Here is a 22,552-nt window from a genome sequence, read left to right as displayed (position 1 = left end):
TCCTTCTCTGTCTCGACAAGATTCTTTCCATACACTTAATACATTTCGGCCATCATGTACCCCTTCTGACCTCATATATTAGGGGGCATCTTTTATAGCACGATTTACCACCCTTGGTATTTGCGATGCTTGGTTTATGGCCTAAGGAAACCCCTCCTTCCAGACTTGGTCCAAATATATTAAAAGCAATGTTTTATTCCCTATATGTTACTTTTCCCTGAGATAAAAGCATGTACACGCGGGTTAGTCAATACCCAACCCGCATATATGCGTTAAAACAATTTAAAAAATTAAATTTCCTTAATTATGGGCAGATTTAATGGGTTTTACCTGTTGATTACCTCCTAGTGCCCATGGCCCAACTGTTTCCCAACTAAAAAACTAATTGGGAGAGGTATAAATACACCTCTATGGGAAGGTCTTAAGGGAGAAGAGATAGAGTTATTATACTGATATTATCCTTGACTGACTCTGATGAATTCCTCTGCCTCATACACTTCCCCAAGCTTCAAGAAACCCTTGTTTCTTTGATTATAGATATTCTCCCTCTTGCTTGAGATACCATGGTGTTGGTTATGGAAGAAGATTGTTGAAGGTTGGGACAACACGAATCTGGAGGACAGTTTCGCTTGGAGCCGAAAGAAGAAGACTCAAGTGAATTCTCTCCATGTTATTTATAGCTTACTGCAATAAAAGAAATGTTGTCTTGTTCTGAAATTAACTTTGCTTATGCATAAAATTGTGTTGTAATTCATTTATGAATGTTATTTTGATGTATGATCAATCATTTGTTTATACGATATAAAGTAAATTTCATGAATATGCTTTACGTCTATACTACTATGTATGTTTGAATTGAATGATTTTCAGGCTTGAAGAACATCGGGAGGTTCAGAGGGTTTGAACCCTGCGGACCTACTCGAACGAAGGAAATCCAGGTACGGTCGCTCTTACATAGTTTGATTATATAAGCCTTTTACCTAAGTTGTATGAGTGTTTCTTACTATAGTTTGCTTCTGCTCTGTTGGGGTTCCAACCCAAAGCCCTAGGGTACTTATTCCCATAATAGGTACCATGATTGTTTTACTCTAATGATTATATATATGTATGTATGTATTTCATTGTCTAATAGGATCCCCAAGGATCATGCTTGTGGTGGAATTATTTATTATGCAAGTGAATGAAATGAAGAGGTTCATGGTTTATGAGGAATCAAGTGGGAAGTGTATCCCTAACTGATCTATGAGGCTATGTTGAGGGATACGTGAGTTGAATGAAAATAGTATGATCTGTGGCATGATGGGAAAAGTATGGATAGTGCAAAGACACTAGAGGAAATGTTTCCTGGTAGAGACAATGTGGTCTCTGGATGTGCAGTACTACTGTTATGTATTTGTTGTACATGTTATACCTATAGTGTTTTGTGCATGTTGCATATGCGGTACTGTGTACATATGGTGTTGTGTGCATGTTACATATCTGGTACTGTGTATAGATGGTGTTGTGTGCATGTTGTATGTGTCGTACTGTGTACATATAGTGTTGTGTGCATGTTGCATATGCGGTACTGTGTACATATAGTGCTGAGTGCATGTTGGATATGTGGCGCTATGTACATATAGTGATGTGTGTGTGTTGTATGTGTGGTGTTGTGTACATATGGTGTTGCGTGCATGTTGTATATGTAATGTTGTGTACATATGGTGTAGTGTGCATGTTTTATATATGGTGTTGTGTGCATGTGGTGCTATGTACATGTGGTGTTGTGAACATGTTGTGTATATGGTGTTGTGTACATGTAGTATTGTGTACACATCATGCATGTGTTGTTGTGTACATGTTGTACATGTGGTGCTATGTACATGTGGTGTTGTGTACATGTTGTGCAAGTGGTACTTTGTACACATTGCACGAGAACTGCTATGTACATGTGGTATTGTGTACATGTTGTACACATTGTGTTGTATACATTTGGTACTAATTTATGTGTTTTGTGTATTCATTCTATTGTGACGTGTATTCGTTGTGTTGTGTTGTGTTGTACATTGGGTGTAGGTGTATGTGTTGTGTTGTACACTAGGTGTAGGTGTATGTATTGTGTTATGATGTATGTTGGCTATAGGTGCATGTATTGTGTGGTGTTATATGTCATGTGTGGTTGTATGTGTGTGGTGTACACTATGTTTATGTGTACATGATTGAAGAGAAGCGAAGCCACTAGGTGCTTGCTGGGTGTGGCAACTGATTCGGTGTGTGTACAGAAAGAACAAAGGTAGAAGAAAAGGACTGATTGAAGGATAAGTATCAACATTTATTTCAATTTTTATTATGCATGTGATCTATGATTATGGTTTATGATGGTTACATGTGATCTATGATTTTAATTATGATGGTTGTGTTTTGAGCTAATCAGATGTGATATTTTTATTCATGATGATTTGATCAAACAAATAGTTTGACTTGTTGTGATAGGAAGTAAACATAATTGCAAGTGTACCTTATTGGTGGGCCACCGATGAGGTATGATGTGAATTTATTTCAATTTATTTTGAATCTAATGGGAATTATGTGCTTGGTACAGGAAAGCATGGAAAATTCCTAGGATGGGTGGTTGAAATTCACTGCAAGCATTAGCAACAATAGTAAAAGGAATTGGAACATGCAACAGTATGTTGTTAAATCACTTCAAGAGCAAGGCCATTGTGGGACACTGGTACCCAATAGTGTCCATTGATTCCCATGAGCATGCTATGAATAATATGATGGTTTTGAGGCATGGATATGCCTTGGTTTTTGGAACTTTCGATGCAAGGAAACCTTGCCAAGGGAGGGTCACCCAAGGGACTGTGTAGTAGAGAAGGGGATGCCCACGGAAATTGGAAGGTGTGTGACTGCACAGAAGGGAGTGACTCGATTTCCCGAGGGACTGTGTAGTAGAGAAGGGAAGGTCAGGGAATACATTTTTTTTGGTCATTAGCATTGCCATATGGAATTAGAAGCACATTGGGAGTTTGCCATGGAACAATGAGCTGGTAACTATTCACTGAGAGAAGACGTAGCACAAGGATTGTAGTGTTGTACATTGGTTGCATATTCAACTTTGGCATTGGATGTTGGACTTCCTTGGAAGGAGGTGAATCTTGGTACTACTTGTGAGGGTGGAGGTGTGAGCCTCTGGTTTCCCTTCTTGTTGATGCAGACATCGTATCCTTTTATTTGCTAGTTAGAGAAAATGTGCATGTGTATATGTGTTTATTATTGTAAATATTGTATCGAGAAATGTTATAAAGCTCCATAGGAAGTATGGTTATTTGTTGGTTGAAGCAAATGTGCATGAGTGTATATGTGGTTTTTATTGTAAAATATTGTAATGAGCTATGTTATAAGGCTCTAGTAAACTATATGATTGTCATGTTTTCAATACGATGTCATTATAAATACTGCAACAATCTATGTTATAAATCTATATGGGCAGTATGTTTCATTTTCAGGAGATTATTGGTTTATAGGTGTGATTGAACACCAAGGACGGTGGTCCCCCAAGGGGGAGGGTTGTTGATCCAGGTGTGACAAAGGACCCTTCCAAGACCTTTTACTTTCGTGATGTGTTAAATTGCAGTTTTAAAAGAACATAAATGAATACATCTAAATGTTGTAAAGAAGAAGAACATGACAATCATCAACACATGAAGACATAAGCCATTGATAACGGAGTTCCTCTAGGAGGGACTACTTCTCTAGGCTTGGTTGTCAAGATGGTTTGGGACAATGTATTAAGTGATGTCAATAGTGATGATGTACATAAATGGTGACATCGCTATCGTACAAGGAAAATGCCCTCACGCAGGAGTGGTTCCAAGAGATGTTCCGCTACAAGAACTCTCAATCAAAAGGACTCCTATCAGTATGACACAAACTCATGCATGATGATAATGAACATCCCGCAAACATGGCATAAAAGGGATTTCAATGCAAACATACATGAAGACACATGAGTATTGTAGAAATTTCTCCTCTACAAATCTACCTCTGAGACCATGTAGAAAATCTGTTGTAGGTTAACCCAATAATGCAATATAAATCAGAGCAGAATAGTATAACCTACTTCTACTATCAATTTGCAGAAGATTAAAGATCGAGCTGAACAATATAACTAGAAGAAGAAGAATCAATGCACAATACACATGAGAATACTTTGGAGAAAGCCTCAGCTAAAAACCCCAATATCTATATTATCATACAAGGTGGAAATACATAGAGATTATACAAAGCCTTAGCTCTCATAGCTAGCCAGCTCTCAATACAATCCTCATAGATGCTCATAGGAAATCTTGGCTTCTCACAAGCCTTCCTCTCTGCCCTCCAAGCTCCTGTTTCCTTGTGGTGTTCCTATGCGATGATTCTCCTATTACCAAGTGGATGATCTCCTCCAACCGAGTGTAACATTTCTAATTCGGATTTAAACAAGAACGCAACAAATTACAGAGATAAGCATATACACAAAGATGCAGTGGAAATAATACTTCATTTCATTAATGGAAAATACTGAAATATGCTTATAACCAGAAATGGAAATAAACCGGCTAGGGCGATGGTAGCTTATCTCTGAGAAGAGATGTGGTGGCTACATGCCTCTGAACTGTGTTACAATGAGGCTCGAAGGCCTATTTATTGTTGAGAAACAATGGAAAACCCTTAACATTCCAAAACCTAACCCTAGGAGATGAAACGCCAAACTGTGGGCCCCGTTTGGGTAAATTGGTACATCAACTTTCCGGGGTCGTAACTTTGGCATACGATCTCCGTTTGACGCGTACAATAGCTCGTTAGAAAGATCTATCCGAGCACTACCACTTTGGGAAGGGAAACATCGGTCCTTGGACCCATGTTGCCCCCAGATTTCCCAAAAAACGTCGTTTAGGGCCTCAAAACGGCTCCAGAAGTTCAGGACCCGAAAAACTGCTAAAAATAGTAAGTTGTGCTACAATTAAGGAAACTGAAAATGCTGAGAGAAAAAATGGTGGGGGTCCAGGTGGACTTGGCAGGTGGCCACCAATATCCACCTGGATCATTCCTCCCCCCTTAGGAAGCAATGGTCCCCATTGCATTGAGTTCCTCCATGAGATGAGGAAACTTTTGCTGAACTTGTTCCCTAGTGAGCCACTTGCCCTGCTGAAGGAGTTGGCCTGCTTTGACAACTCGATACAGTTGGATATTCTGTTGGCGAGTGTTCTTGATCTGTGTGTCCATGATCCAATCAATTGCAGCTTGTTCCATGCAATCTGGATTTAATTCTGTGGGTTTGAGCTGTTCTGCAATGTCGGATGTGTCTAGCAATGGTGGAAAGTATGGCCGAAGGCGGTCCACATTGAACACTGGGTGCAGACCAAGGAATGGGGGAATGCTAAGCTCAAATGCATTGTCTCCCATAGCCTTAGTAATGGTGTAAGGACCATATCGGAGTGGTCTCAGTTTCCAATAGGCTCCAGTAAGGCGTTCCTTTTGCAAATGCAACCAGACTTTGTCGCCCACCTGAAACTTGTGTGGCACCCAATGTTGATCATGTCGCTGCTTGTACTTGGCATTTGATTTCTCCAGAACGTCATGGACCTGCTGGCGAATATGTTGGATGCGCTCAATGAAGCTGGTGGCCTTATCTATTTCAGACTGGACATGAGCTGAATTTATGTGAGTAGCTGCAAGTGGCATGGCCACATCAATGGGGCATAGTGGCTGGAATCCCAAACCCACCTGAAAAGGGCTATGGCCAGTGGAGCTGTGAAGAGCTCGGTTGTAGCTGTTCTAAACATAGGGGAGGCTCTCGTCCCATATGCGTGGATGCTTTGAGTTATACATGTGCAGAATGTGCACAATCATCCTATTGACAACCTCTGTCTGGCCATCAGTTTGAGGATGGAAGGCTGTGGACTTCGTGAGTTTGGTGTCCAGCATTGACCAGAGACTGGACCAAAATGTGCTGAGAAACTGACTGTCCCGATCTGAGATGATAGACTGTGGGATCCCAAAGTGCGCCCACACTCGTTCAAAGAAGATTTTAGCAGTGGCTTCTGCTGTGATATTCTTCTTGCAGGCCGCGATAATGGCCATCTTCGAGAACCTGTCGACGACCACAAAAACACAGTCATTTCCATGCTTAGTGGAAGGAAGGCCTGACATGTAATCCATGGAAATGGATTCCCAAGGTCGACTAGGGGTAGGCAACGGGGTATAGAGGCCGTGCTTCTTAATGGTCGGTTTGGCAATTGCACAGGCAGTGCATGATCTGATTTACTTCCCAACATCCTATCGAAGATTTGGCCAATAGAAATAATTTTTCAGTACTGCCACTATTTTCTCGACCCCGAAATGCCCAGCAGCCTGATTGTAGTGTGCTTCCCAAATCATCTTGGCATGCTCGCTTGAAGGAACACAAAGGTGACCCAGGTGGCATAACAGGGCATCCTGGAGGTGAAAATTTGGAACATGCCGACCCTCCAAGAGTGTTTGGTATGTGTGGCCGAATTCTGGGTCGCTTTTGTAGAGAAGTGGCCAATCAGAAGTCTCGTGCCCACAAGAGTTGAGCACGGTGGTTAACGCCGTGATCGGTGGTCGACTGAGAAAATCTTCAACATTATTGGTGCTGCCCTTCTTATACTTGATATTCAAGTGGAACTGTTGCAGGTATGTAGACCGCTTCTGATGGCGATCATTCTGCAGTGTCCCTTGGGTCTGTATGAACTACAGGGGTCGGTGGTCTGTATGGATGACTGTTTCCTTCCCCAAAATGTAATGCTTCCATTGTCGGCAGGCCTATACAATGGAATACATCTCTTTATCATAAGTGGGGTACTTCCGGACTGTGTCTGAAAGTGTTTCACTGTGATATGCCACTGGATGTCCATGTTGAGTAAGGACTGCCCCAATAGCATAGTCAGAGGCATCTGTCTCGACCTCAAATGGTTGTTGTAAATCTGGTAACGCGAGCACTGGTGCCGTGCAGAGGTGATCCTTCAACTCCATTAATGCCTTCGGTTGAGATTCAGACCAAAATAAATTTGCTTTCGCCCCTCCCTTGGTGACTTGACTCAAGGGCCAAGTAATATGAGAAAACCCCAACACAAACCTGCGGTAGAAGTTGGCAAGACCTAGAAAGCTGCGGAGCTCTGTTAGAGTGGTTGGAGATGGCCAATCTCGAATGACTTGGATCTTGGATAGATCGACATGCACCCCCTGTTCATCAATGATGTATCCCAGATACTAAACCTGGGTCATGCCAAAAGTGCATTTCTCCAAATTGGCGCATAGCTTGTGTTGCTGTAGTGTTTGGAGAACCTGTCGGATGTGGTGGAGGTGCTCTTCCCAACTCTGGCTGAAGATCAGAATGTCATCCAAGTATACTACTACAAAGGAGTTGGTGAATGGCCGCAAGATGTCATCCATTAGCCTCATGAAGGTTGCAGGAGCATTCGTCAATCCGAAAGGCATAACCAACCATTCGAAAAGGCCCTCCTTGGATTTGAAGGCAGTCTTCCACACATCAGAGGGTTCAATTGGTACCTGGTGATATCCTGACTTCAGATCGATCTTGCTGAAATATTTCGCCCCCTTTAGTTGGTCTAGGAGGTCATCAATCCGCGGGATCAGGTACCTATTACGGACAGTGATCTTGTTCAGTGCCCGATAGTCAATACAGAGTCTCCACGTCCCATCCTTCTTCTGTACCAACATGATTGGGCTCCCACAAGGCGATGAACTCGGACGGATGTGGCCTTTCTGTAGGAGCTCCTGAATCTGCCTCTTGATTTCATTGTTCTCCAGAATAGAGCGCCGATAAATTGGTCCATTGGGTAGCGGCGCACCTGGGGTCAGATCGATGGAGTGCTTGACCTAATAGTGTAGAGGAACGCCTGCAAGGGAGGTGAAGATGTCCTCGTACTCCTCCACAACCTTGTCCATCTGTAGTTGTCGTGCAGAGGGACCCTGTCTGGAGGCCGTGGCCACCGTCTTCTTCTTTCCTTAAGGGCGTATCATCAGGAAAATAAATTTCCTGGTTTTGGAAATGATCTTACTGCATTGTTTTGCAGTAATCAAAGAGATGGAGGTAGGTGGTGCTACCTCTGGTATCCTGTACAACTTATTTCCCAATGTAATAATAACAACACGGGGCCTTGATTCATACACAGCATGTCGCTTCCACAAGTATGGCTGTCCTAATAATACATCACAAACTTCAAGGGGAGAAATGTCACACAATACCTCATCCGTGAAGGGCTTGATGTTGTATGGAAGGCGACATTGCTGGCTCACACGAAGATCTCGTCCTTGGTGAAGCCACCCAATGGTGTATGGTTGTGGATGTGTTGTGGTCGGTAAGCCCAACCGCTTCACGACCTCTGCCGAAATGAGGTTCTTTTGACTCCCGCTATCAACAATGAACTGTATCGGGGAGCCCTTTACCCACATCTGGGAGTGGAAGAGACGCTCCTCCTCCTCTGGATCTTCAGGTTCATTTTTTTGGATCTTGGCGGTAGCAACAGTGGTGTTGGGATCCGCATCAATGATCTGCTTCCCTTTGTGATTCCCCTTATCGGGCTCTGACTCAGAGTCGGAACATGTATCTGATTCTGAAACCTTTAGCTCAGCCACCAGTGACTACTTGGCCCGACACTCACTTGTGTTGTGAGTGGAGCTCTTATGGAACTCACACCATTTTCCAGTGTCCTTTTTCAGCTTCGCGACGATGTTCTTTGATTGCAGCTTCGGCGGGTTGTCTTAGGCTGTCCCACCTTGGCTTTGTCCTTTGTTCTCTGGTTTAGGGGCACCTTTCCCTTGCTTTGGATTCGCAGATCCAAAGTCTCGCTTCTTTTGTTTAAACTTCTGCTCGACCTTGACGGCATATCGGTATGTTGCGCCGAGCGAGGAGATGTTCAGGAATTGTATTTCTTCCTGGATGTACTTGTGCAGGCAGCCACGGTATTTGAGTATCAAATGTTGCTTTGAATCCTTGATACCCAACTTTGTGCGAAGGGTATGAAAAATATCGGTGAACTCCGGCACGTCTTGGTCCCTTCCTTGCCGCAGCATGGTCCACTTTATGTATTCATCCTCATAGCTTCCGACAGGGTAGTACTGCTCCTTGATGGCATCCCGAAATGAATTCCAGGTGGGTGCGGCTGAAAATAGTGAGCTGGTACATTCATCCTTCTGCTCGCAGTAGGTTTCCCACCAGTCCTTGACGTGGGGGGCTGCTTTAAGAAGAGCGAAAACAATCTTTTCCCGACTCGAAAATTCATGAACAGAAAAATAACCCTCTAGCAGATTTAACCATTTATCTATGGCATCTGCGTCTATCTGACCCTCGAATATGGGGATTTCAAAATTAACTTTTACCTTAAAGGGCGTGGCGTTTCCAGAGTAGCTGCTGGAAGTCGATGCGTCGCTTCTGGGTAGTCGCTGAAGGATCTGGGCAAAGTTGTCCATCATCACGTTCCGTTGTCGCTCGAGGGCTTCTTCGAGCAAGATTTTGATGGGATCTCCTACCCCCTCGTCTTTCTCTCATCTGCCATGGGAGGCCATCGGGATTTGCGAGGCTGGTCTTGCAAAGTTTTGACCAGTTCAAGCCCTAACTCCTTATATCCCGACCTTGTTGGGGACATGAAAAGAAAAACAGAGAAAAAGCAGACCGCTCTGATACAACTGATCCTAATTTAAACAAGAACACAACAAATTACAAAGATAACCATATACACAAAGATGCAGCGGAAATAATACTTCATTTCATTAATGGAAAATACTGAAATATGTTTACAACCAGAAATGGAAATAAACCAGCTAGGGCGATGGTAGCTTATCTCTGAGAAGAGATGTGGTGGCTACATGCCTCTGAACTGTGTTACAATGAGGCTCGAAGGCCTATTTATTGTTGAGAAACAATGGAAAACCCTTAACATTCCAAAACCTAACCCTAGGAGATGAAACGCCAAACTGTGGGCCTCGTTTGGGTAAATTGGTACATCAACTTCCCGGGGTCGTAACTTTGGCATACGATCTCTGTTTGACGCGTACAATAGCTTGTTAGAAAGATCTATCTGAGCACTACCACTTTGGGAAGGGAAACACTAGTCCATGGACCCATGTTTCCCCCAAATTTCCCAAAAAACATCGTTTAGGGCCTCAAACGGCTCCAGATGTTCAGAACTCGAAAAACTGCTAAAAATAGTAAGTTGTGCTACAATTAAGGAAACTGAAAATGCTGAGAGAAACAATGGTGGGGGTCCAGGTGGACTTGGCAGGTGGCCACCAATATCCACCTGGATCAACTTCTCTCACACACTGTCAGAACTACGCAATCCTCAAGGAACCTCTGTCCTTCTACATGCATGAGTTTTCTTTATAGGAGAAAACATTAAATTGATAGTACACTATCCTTGACTTTAATCTCAACTGGGTCTTTCTCATAATATACATGCATGAGTTACTGATGAGGGAATCTTCCATTATCTGGAGTATACTTGTTGAGTGCTTGCATGCATCAACTGACTGATAACTGACAATTAGTTCCTCAAATAGTTTGTAACTAATTTAACTGGACTTAACTCAATAAACTGAGTTAACTAATTACAAATCAAATATCAATCAATATTATCTCCTTAATTAAGGGATAATATCCTTAATTTAATGGATAACTCTTGCATGACTTCAGAAAGACTTCTAACTTGAATTTCTCCAACTAATTAATTCAAAATGAATTAATCAATTATTTAGAAGTAGCTAGTAAGACTAAATTTGATTTTAATTCACTATTTAATTCAAGGACAAATTAAATTGGAATATTCTTGTTTCCACATTTCAACACTCCCTCTCAACAAGAAAGGGATTATCTGCCACCCCGATCCTGTCTCTATGGAACTGGAATTTACACTTTGACAATGCCTTTGTCAAAATGTCAGCATCTTGCTCCTATTTCAAAATATATTGCAGCAACATGATCCTCCCATCATCAGTAGCTTGCTTTACCTTGTAAATCCAACGGGAACTCACAACTGACTTGTTCTCCAGTCTCAGAACCACATCCCAAATACTATTACGAACTATAAAGTCATACTCTTCCACCATAGCATCAACCTAAATCGATTGTTGCACTGCTTCCTCAAAGGAATATGGCTCGGTCTCAACACATTCCCTAGCAAGGGCCATGTATCTAGTGTACCTCTCAGGTGACCTCCTCTATCTGCACTGAGAAAGTGGTGCTCCCACATTCTCTCTCACATCCTACAACAATCTGTCGGCTTCTCTTGTGTGCTTCTGTCCATCTCTAGAAGACTTTGCTTGAGTGGATGTCTGCCTAGAACCTTTGCATGTGGCTGCTCCACATCAGTTTGAGGCTCCTCCTCCTTAGGAACCAACAATTCCTCCACAGCATGTAGTTGGAGCTCCCTCTCAAGGGAAACTTGCATGGCCTTCTTCTCATCAAACTTGGGATCTGTGGGAACCACTATCCTCTGACTGGTAGGCAAGTACACCTGATAGTTGTGAGGTGTATTAGTGTACCCCACAAGTATTCACAACTCTAATGTCAGCTCAAGCTTCTTTTGTGCATCCTTTGTCACATGGAAATATGCCGATAAGCCAAAGATCCTGAAGTGACCCACATCTGATCTCTTACCGGAGAAAGCTTCCTATGGTGTCTCCATCCCAAGCATAAGATGCGGACTTCTATTCTGCAAATAGATCATTGTGTTGCATGTCTCAGCCCACAAGTGAAGTGGTAGGCCTTGGTCATGCAACATTTCTCATGCTGCCCCTACAATAGTTATGTTCTTCCTCTTAGCCACCCCATTCTGCTGTGGGTTATGAGGTGTCGTCAACTCTCGTTTAATTACTTCCACTACACAGAAGTCCTTAAACTCTTGAGAGACATATTATCCACTGTTTTCACTTCTCAAGGCCTTGATCTTCTTCCCTGACTCTTTGTCAACCAAAGCTTTGAACTCACAAAAATTTGTGAAAGTTTGGTCCTTCTTCTGCATGAAACAAATCTAGCATTTACAAGAATAGTCATCAATGAAAATCACAAAATACCTATGCTTCATTGTGGGTGTCGTCTAGAATGGTCCACACACATCAGTATGAACTCGCTCTAAGATAGCCTTTGCTCGACTATCTCAATCATGAAAGGAAGACTTGGTATACTTTACCAAGGTACAACCTTTGCATGTGTCAAATTTCTCAAGTTTACATTTGGGAAGTCATGTAGATATCTATTGCATTATCTTCAAAGCCCCATGATGCAAATGGCCCAACCACTTGTGCCACAACTCACCAATGTCTTGCCTTTGCACCAATTCTGCTTTCGTACTCAATGCTGCACAATCATCTACCTCTAGTTTATAGAGATTTTTCACCCGAATCCCTATCCTCTTGGTCTGACCCATGGCTATGTGTCTTAGGAATGCCTTTCCTTTATTGAAGACAACATCGTAGCCTTTGTCCTGCAACATCGTAACCGATACCAAGTTCTTCTTTAGTCCAGGCACATATTTCACATCTGTCAAGGTGATAGGAGCTCCATGCTACCTCTAAAAAGCAATTGTGCCCACTCCTGAAACACTATAATTTCCGTCGTTGCCCATCTCTATGTGCATCTTGAGGCCTTTCTCCTCCAAGGTATTGAATAAACTTTTATTGCCAGTCATGTGGAATGAGGCTCCACTGTCAAGATACCAATCACAACCCATCATCGATGACACCATGCATGCGATGAGGGTAAAGTCCATTTCAAATTGAGAGGCTAATGCCTCACCTTCCGATCCTTCCGAGGATCCCTTCTTGGAGTTCTTAGATGGGCAATTAGTTGCATAATGTCCCATCTTGTGACAATTAAAGCATCTCACTTTAGACTTGTCGCCCTTCTTCCCTCCATGAGAAGAATTCAATTTGGAATGGGAAGCCTTCCCCTTCCCTTTCCTTGCCTTACATGCTAAGGCCAGATTTTCTTCATCCTCATCCTTGGATGAAGAACCATCTCATGTGCTCCTCCTGATCTCCTCTTGCATCATATCCGACAACAGTCATTCCCAATCCAACAGTTTCTCCCTTCCATTCATAGAGTCCTGGTAGCTATTCCAACTATTTGGAAGGCCAAGGAGAGCGAGGCTCACCACATCATCATCGACAGTAGTTATTCCCACACTGCCAAGCTCATCTCTACAGGTGGTGAGCTTGTTTATATATGTGGAAATAGTATCGCCAGTCTCCATCTTGATTCTTCGAAGCTTATCCTTGAGCGCCAATTTCCTCTGGTCACTACTATTATGGTAGAGGTCCTTCAATGTCTTCCACATTGAAAATGGAGTATCCTTCCCATGGATACTCGAGACAATATGGTCTCGAACTCCCTCAAGGATGATCTGTCTCGCCCTTGCCACACACTTCTTCCACTCAGCCAACTCTTGTGCATTAGTTGAAGTTGGCTTTGGGATTTCTTGATCAATGAAATCCTTCAAGCCATTGTATTCTAATATAGCCTCCATTCTATCTTTCCATGCTATGTAATTCGAGCTACCTTCCAAGGCATATTCGAGTCTCAAGCCATAGAATGCCATTGGCCAACCTTGAAGTATGATATGAATTCAATTTGCACCTGCAACCCCGAACTTCAAACTTCAAATTCTCTTCTCAGTATATTGTTCACAGCTTCGATAAACTGGGCTACGATACCATGTAGAAATTTCTCCTCTACAAGTCTACCTCTGAGACCATGTAGAAAATATGTTGTAGGTTAACCCAATAATGCAATATAAATCAAAGTAGAATACTATAACCTACTTCTACTATCAATTTGCAGAAGATTAAAGATCGATTTGAACAATATAACAAGAATAAGAAGAATCAATCCACAATACACATGAGAATACTTTGGGGAAATCCTCAACTAAAAACCCCACTATCTGTACTATCATACAAGGTGGAAATACATAGAGATTATACAAAGCCTTAGCTCTCACAGCTATTCATCTCTCAGTACAATCCTCACAGATGCTAACAGGCAATCTTGGCTTCTCACAAGCCTTCCTCTCTACCCTCCAAGCTCCTATTTCCTTGTGTTGTTCCTCTAAGATGATTCTCCTGTTACCAAGTGGATGATCTCCTCCAACCAAGTGTAACACTACTCTCACATATTGTTAGAACTATGCAATCGTCAAGGAACCTTTGTCCTTCTACATGCATGAGTTTTCTTTATAGGAGAAAACATGCAACTGATAGTACATTGTCCTTGACTTTAATCTCAACTGGGTATTTCTTAGAATAGACATGCATGAGTTACTGATGAGGGAATCTTCGGTTATTTGGAGTACACTTGTTGAGTGCATGCATGCATCAACTGACTGATAACTCATAATTAGTTCCTCAAATGGTTTGGAACTAATTTAACTGGACTTAACTCAGTAAACTGAGTTAACTAATTACAACTTAAATATAAATCAATCTTATCTCCTTAATTAAGGGATAATATCCTTAATTTAAGGGATAACTCTTGCATGACTTCAGAAAGAATTTTAACTTGAATTTCTCCAACTAATTAATTCAAATTGAATTAATCAATTATTTCCAAGTACCTGGTAAGACTAAATTCGATTTTAATTCACAATTTAATTCAAGGACAAATTAAATTGGAATATTCTTGTTGCCACATTTCAACAACTATCCCATCAACATAATGACAAAGGGATCTCAAAAAAAATATGTCAAATCATGAAAACAAGTACATCCCACATATGATTTCACATCACATCAAGCAGGAATCATGAAACCATAAAGAAACAAGATCCCACATCAAACATCAAACAAGGATCTGTGTACCACAATGCATAGCAAAAGGCAGTACATGAACACACTACATATACCTCACATCCAAGGGCCATTTGAAGAAAAGGATGTCAAAATGCTAAATCTGGTCATACCATCAATCCCGTGGCATTGAATCTCATGGAATGGTTTCCTACACATGAATGTTGACACCTACACTCCACTTTGAAAAGTGGTCGAAAAATGAAATGAGCAAATGGAAAATATGAATACACCATGAGATTTGTGGCGTTGAATAGTGATGAGCCTCATAAATGGGTAATTATATGGGCTCATTTTACCTCCTAACCTAGTCAAATCAACCATTTTCTTAGCTTATTGTATGATTTTCTGATTATGTTTATGCTTATAGAGCGAGTTGAGTTAGTTATGATGTCATGTGGTCTAACATGTGTTTAATGCAGATTATTGATGAATTTCGAGGTCAAAGTCAAAGATCCAGTGGACAAATGGCAACAATAACTCAAAGTGGACAAAGTAGAGGACTTATAGGATGGAATCCCCCTCATTTACTACTCCTCACTTCGAATTCCCCTTCATTTAGCTTAGAGTACAAGCAGCCAAATCATGCACTAGAAGGCAGTCGAGCAAGTGGACGATGACTGATGATTATCTCGAGTTTTGGGAGCCAAGCTTCCCTGATTTTAAGGAAGATGTTGGTAGCTTCATTTGTATAAGTAGAGAGGCCTAGGGCCTCACTAGGGTCGGATTTTTGTTGTATTTTTGCTTATGTAAACTCTTCTCAAACTTCGAGTTTATTATTTTGTGACAGTTTCATGTAATCTTGCTACTGTTTTGATAATAAAGATGGAATCATTTTTGAGCTAGCACTGAGTTACCTCAGAGGGCTGAAGCTTTTGGGTTAGGGCCCAATCCAAGCAGCCAAGTCCCTCTTTATTTTTATTTGTATGTTTTATTTCAGTTTGTAGATTAGGTTGTTGTTAGATGTATTTCTTTTATGGTTAAGAATAGGTTGCTTTTGATGATTCCGTAGTTTGCTTCCATTTGTGCTTTCTGTAGCAGGTTAAAAAATGATCAAAAAAGATTCAAAAGTCTAGCAATAGTGCCTTGGCCTCTCTTCCTCCCTTTAGGACCATGATTTGAGGCAAAGACCCTCTTGCTGCTCCAAAAACACAGGTTTTCCTCATTCATAGGATTTCTAGTGTTTGCAGCTTTTGGTAAGATAATAGTCCAGTTTTTCTTTGTTTCCGATATTCTTCATCATGCTTACTTCCTGATTTTCAATAGTCTTCTTTCATGATTTCCTTGCTTGCAACATTTCTCAACATTTCCTTTCATAGATCATAGTTTAGACTATTTTGATGCAAAACTCTATTTTTCTAGATGCACTCATTTCATTGCTTGTTTGATCTTATTGGTTGACTGTTAGTTACTTTGCAAAAAATATCTTTTGGCAGTAGGCCAGCTTATCATCCATCACATCCTCCATCTGATCCATTCCCTACAGGTCACCCAAACCTCACCTCAATTCTACCTTAGTTTCCTGCATTTTCCATAGAACTTCTTCCTCTCTCCTTGAGCAAACCCAATCATCTTCCTCTCTCCCGGTGATTCTTGGTAGACCCTAGGTGCCCTAACACCTCATTCCAGCCTTCATCCACCTTTTCCACCTACTCTCACACCCTAAAAATAGTGAAAACTTCTCTCAGCCTCCTCCTGTAGGCCTCCTGTAGATTCCTTTTTGTGCTCCTGTAGATTTCCTGTGTCCTCTTGTAGATTTTCCTGTAGGATTCCTTTTGAAGTTCGAGTGTGGGAAAAGACTCCAGAAGTCCACCTGAGACTTCCTAGGACCCATCCACACCATCCTACATCCTCTCAAGTCCAAAAACCTCCCTTCAATGCCAGCTATTCGCTGCCACAATCACACAGAATAAATTACATGCATGAAAAATTCACACAAAAATACATAAAAATCCAAAAATATGTTTTTTACTTATTTACTTCCAGAAATAGCTTAGCTAGATGTTGTTTACTTCCTTGAGTAGGTAATGGCATTCCTTTCATCGTTTTCATAGTGCTTTATGTAAAAGTAGAATTAGTTTGTTAATTAGGGTTTACTAGGTTTGCTTTACATTTGAGTCTTTCTTCTTTCTGCAATTAGAATAGCAATTGTAGAGAAATATTTATTTCCTTTCATCACATATAGAGCTTCTTCTGGGATCCATAGAAGTTGGCTTGAGATCCTAGTGATCTTGCGTCGGCTGGCCAAGTGACAACCTATAATAAGAACTAGTACTTGTGCATACAGCACCGACGCTTCCGAGTTTGTTATGAACTATTGGGTTGATAAGAGTAAAGTAGGTAGCCTAGGAGTTGCAGCATTATTGCTGCAATACTGGTGCTCACCACTTTTTGGCATCGTTTCTAGGGAAGCGTCAGAGTATTCTATGATTACTGCTTTCTTCTATTTTCTATTACAACATTTTGCTAATATTTTATTTTAGCAAAAGTAGACTAGTCCTTTCTTTTCCTTCAGTTCTGCATTTCCTTGCTTTCCTCTTCAATTCTGCAAATTTCATTTTAGCAAGTTTATTTTAGTTATTCCTTTCCTTTTCAATTCCACAAATTTCATTTCAGAAAGAGTAGACTAGTCATTCCTTTTCCTTCAGTTCTGCATTTCCTTGTTTTCCTCTTCAATTCTGCAAATTTCATTTCAACAAGTTTATTTCAGTTAGTTGCAATTTGTGTTGTTCAAAGCACAATTTCAGTTTCTGCAGGTACTGTCAGTGTGGGGAAAGAGAAACAAAAACCAACCAAAAAATATTTCCATTCATGCCTCGTAGGAATAGAGATAACTCAGGAAAATCTTTTCCTGACACCCCCACAGCTTCACACAGCCAACCTTCTCTCTTCTTAGGCGACTGTGATCAAGAAGAACCCTTAGGTGAATAGCAAGACATATTTGAAGAACCTATAGGGCAAGAAGAAGAAGAAAACATTCCTTTGGAGCCAATGGTCGAAAACAGAAATGCTAGGGGGAATTGAGAGAGAATAGAGGGTACCTTTCCCATTCGGGAGACCAATGGGGACACCAAAATGAAGAATATAAGCCCTTTCGCCTGACCTCATTTCCATGGTGTGACTACAGAAGATCCTGACACCTTTTTGTTCGAGTTTGCTATCATCTGTCGAACCTATGACTATGCAGAAGATGAGAAAAATTTGAAACTATTCCCTTCCACTCTCAAGGATGTGGCACTGCGCTGGCTCATTGGATTACCTGGCAATACCATCACAACTTGGGCTCAGATGAAGCAAGCCTTTAACAAAATGTATCGAGACTATTGTAGGTCAAAAGATACTAAAGAAGAAATTTTTCGAATGATCATAAGAAGTGATGAGTCCCTGGAAGACTATGAAGAGAGGTTCCAGCTCAGTTACAAAAGGGCCGGGTGTACACTTGACTTTGAGTCTGTGAAGCTGGTCCTGCTCAGGGGAATTCAGGAAGATCTTTTAGACACCCTCCATATAATAGCCAGGGGGGACATCTACCGACTATCCTATGAGGACATAAAGACTGTTTTTAGAAACCATTCTAGAGCAGCTAGAAAGAAAGGTAGGGGGAGTCAACCCATAGCCAATACCTCTTCCTCTAACTCATCCATCAAAGGAGAAATTGGAAATATGCTGGACAATTTTAAGAGTGAGATGCTGCAGACTCTTTCCATGCAAATGGATACCTTACATATCAAAAGGAAACAAGAGGAAGCAGAGAGAGCTTTGGCCATTTTTTGCCCTAGATGCACCAGGAGGCATCCTAGGAATGAATGCCCATTGAACTCTATAGAGGTTTGTTCAGTTTGCGAAGAAAATCATTCTACAGATAAGTGCCCTTCCTTGCCCGGACTTAAAGGTGTATATCAAGGGGCTGAGGGAATCACTGAACAACTCTATTACATAAACCAAAGGAGGCCGCATGGACCTAGACCATACCAGTAGGGGATGCAAGGGACATCTCATGCATACTACAACCCCAACCAAGTCACTTCCATACCTTTATGGGGTCCCCCTACTCATCCTTCCTGGTCCACACCTCCTCCTTGGTCCTTCACATCTCAATATCATGCCTAACCAGCCACCCATTCATTTCAATCTATGCTTAGCCACAACCTCAGTTGAATGCATCTCATCAGGGGTGGAGGCCCCAATACAACTCTCTTCCCGCTCCTTTTCCTCCACCACCTGCCCAACCACAACTGTTACCTCCTGCTCCACCAAAGCAACCCCAAATTCCTACCCAGCCAAATCCAAACCTGAACAACAGACAGGCTCGACAAGTGTATAGTGGGGAACCATCATGCCCAACTTATGTTATGGAGATTCAGGAAATTAACTTTTGATCTGGGAAAGTTCTCCCAGATAGCTAGCCTCCACCCAGGGAGGTTGAGGAAGATAAAGAGGAAAGTGAACCTAAAGCAATTCCACCCTTTCCTAAGAGACTATCCGTGACAGTACAACCTACCCCAGAAGATACTGGACTCTTGGGAGAATTGAAACATTTATGTGTGAAGATACCACTTCTCCAAGCCATAAAAGATGTGTCTATCTACAATAGGTTGATCAAAGAGAAGTTCTTTAGGAATCCAGGAAGGTGCAAGAGAGATTCCCCAACCATCAATGTCAGAGGATAATTGTCTGACCTGATGTTAGGGCAGGTAATTTGTCCAAAATATCTGGACCCTTGAAGCCCAGTAGTTGATGTCCACATCAATGTCTCCATGATCCCACATACCTAGATTGATCTGGGAGCTGCCATTAATGTGATGACAAAGGACACAATGCTCAAACTTAACCTCCAGGGCTTCTTGAGGAAGACCATGACTGTGCTACAACTAGCAGACCGCTCCACCATGACCCCTGAAGGGATTGTGGAAGATGTGATGGTCTCCATTGATTCTTGGGAGTACCCTATTGATTTCTTAGTTCTCCAATGAAAGGAAAAGATCACTGGGTATCCTCTCATTTTGGGAAGAACCTAGTTGGCGATCGCCAATGCCTACATCAGCTGTTGAGCCGGGAACATGACCATAAAGAACGGGCACATGTCCAAGCAGTTAATCCTATATCCTCCTTCCCAAACCTTGCTAGAACATGATCTACCTCTCTGGTTGGAGGAGGAGGATGAGTATGAAGTCTATTCTACATTGCTTTGTGCATTGGAAATCGCCATGGGGGAAAAACAACAAGATGAGGATGATGTGATTGAAAATTTGATTCAGAATCCACCTCACAGTGTATCACCATTAGAGGACATAGTAAGAGAAACCCAAAACAACCCCTCAACTGATCTCTATGTGTCTGACTCCACTTCTCTCCATGTTAATAATATAGAGTTCGACCCAGAAAGAACCTTGAAAATCAATCCATCCATATCCACTTCCCAGGAGAAGGAACTGTGCAGCCTACTGAGAAAACACCTAGATGCCTTCGCCTAGAGTTATAAGGAGATGAAGGGAGTGCACCCTTTAGTATGCACTCATCATATATACATCAAGGAGGATTGCAAGCCAGTCACGTAGCCTCAAAGGAGGATGAATCCAGCACTTAAAGATATTGTTAAGGAAGAACTGCAGAAATTACTTGATGCAGGATTCATCTATCCCATCTTTGACTGTGAATGGGTCTCTCATTTGGTGCTAGTGCCAAAGAAAAATGGTATGTGGAGAATCTGTGTCGACTATCGAGAATTGTACAAAGCCACTAAAAAGGACCATTTTCCTTTACCTTTCATAGATCAAGTGTTAGACGGTCTAGCAAGGAAAAAAAATTTCTCCTTCCTAGATGGGTTTAGTGGGTACAATCAGATTCAAATAAGCCCGGAAGACCAAGATAAGACCACTTTCATTTGTCCTTGGGGTAATTTTGCATACCGGGTCCTTCCTTTTGGTTTGTGCAATGCTCCAATCACTTTCCAAAGAGCAGTATTGAGTATATTTTTTGAATTAGTTCATGATGCAGTAGAGATACATGGATGAATTTACTCCTTATTGTTCTGACTTTTAAGAAGCTTTATCTAACCTAGGAAAAGTTCTAGATAAGTTTATTGAGATGAACCTACCCCTCAGTCTGGAAAAATGTGAATTTTTGATGACTGAAGGGGCAGTGTTAGGGCATGCAATATCTCAACAAGGACTGCAGGTGGACCCCAACAAAATTGTCATCATCCAAAGGGTCCCACCTCCTCAAAAGGTGAGAGATGTCAGAATTTTCCTAGGCTTAGCTGGGTATTACAGGAGATTCATTAAAGATTTCAGCAAGCTAGCCTCTCCTTTGTTTGGCCTCTTAGGCAAAGATGTTGAGTTCATATGGTCAAAAAACTGTCAAGAAGCCCTAGATACCTTGAAGAGCAAGTTAGTGACTGCCCCAATTCTCAGAGGCCCAAACTGGGCCCTACCTTTCCACATTCACACAGATGCCTCGAACAAAGCAATAGGAGTAGCCTTAGGACAAATTGATGAAAATTTACCTTATTCCATATACTTTATAAGCAAAAACTTGTCAAAGGCAGAGTTAAACTATACAGTGACCGAGAAGAAATTGATAGCCATGTTGGGAGTTGATAAGTGGAAATGCCATGCACTTAATGCACTTTAAATGTAGGAGGGGGTGTAATTGACACAACCATCATGCTACATACCTGTGACATGGTGGAATTAGAGTTAGATGCACCATCAAAATCCCACCCCAGGTCTATGCACTGGATACATTAAATGCATTAAAGGATCACACTATTAGATAGACACCTAGATCTAGGGGTTTGAGGTCTTGAAAGGCCAATTCTTGACACTAGGAAGCCCAATTGTAGAATGGGGGGGTGTAAGGAACTTGCCTATTTAGTAGATGCTCCTCGATCCCTTCGTTGAATAGAAATTCAGCTACATAGTTGTATTTCAACCTGACGTGGGAGAAAATGATAGCTTCGTGAAGAGATAGGATTTGGGCAAGGTATTGGGAACAAAAACCAAGCCTCTAACCAATAGGTTGCAGGGTGAATAATCTAATTATAGGCATTTGGAAAGTTGGATTATCAATTTAGAGTCAACTTCATCAATGAGAGGAAGAAGCTGAAGGTGTTGGGCTATAAGGATCCCTTGAATTAAATCTTCTAGTTTAGTTACATTGTTGCTTTCATGTGTTATCTATCCATAGTACCACCATAGTACATGCTTATGCTTTCCCCTTTATGGTTTCAAATTTCTCAACCAATTCATGTATCCCTTAGATTTCCTTTTGAAACACCATCGAAATTTAATTTGAAATGTTAGTCTGGAGAAGAGGTCCAAGATTCAAGGCTAGGGGGCGAGGGGAGAGGATAAGGGGTGACAGGAGTGATGGGAGGATGGGACAAATTATGGTAATGGAGGATTACCATTTCTTGGGGGAGCAAGGGAAGATATTTTGTTGAAAAATGTGCAACAAGAAATGTTAAATTTAGAATGTGCTAAAAATAGGAATCCTAAAAATAACATGTTTAAAAATAGCAGTTTGTCCAGTGAGGTCATTGGCCACCTTGGGTGAGAGGTGAAATTGCTAAAAATAGAAAGTTCTAAAAATAGCATTTCTGGGTCCCTTCCTATTTTTAGCAGTCCCTGGTCTAACTATAGGAAGTAAAAACGAATTTGGTCTTACCAGCAGTTTAAAATATTAATTAATTAATCTCCAT

Source organism: Pinus tabuliformis, chromosome 1_1, assembly GCF_031772625.1.
Source record: "Pinus tabuliformis cultivar Carrire ecotype Pingquan chromosome 1_1, CPIR1, whole genome shotgun sequence".
Classification (NCBI taxonomy): Eukaryota; Viridiplantae; Streptophyta; class Pinopsida; order Pinales; family Pinaceae; genus Pinus; species Pinus tabuliformis.
Note: the sequence above shows the minus strand (reverse complement) of the source record.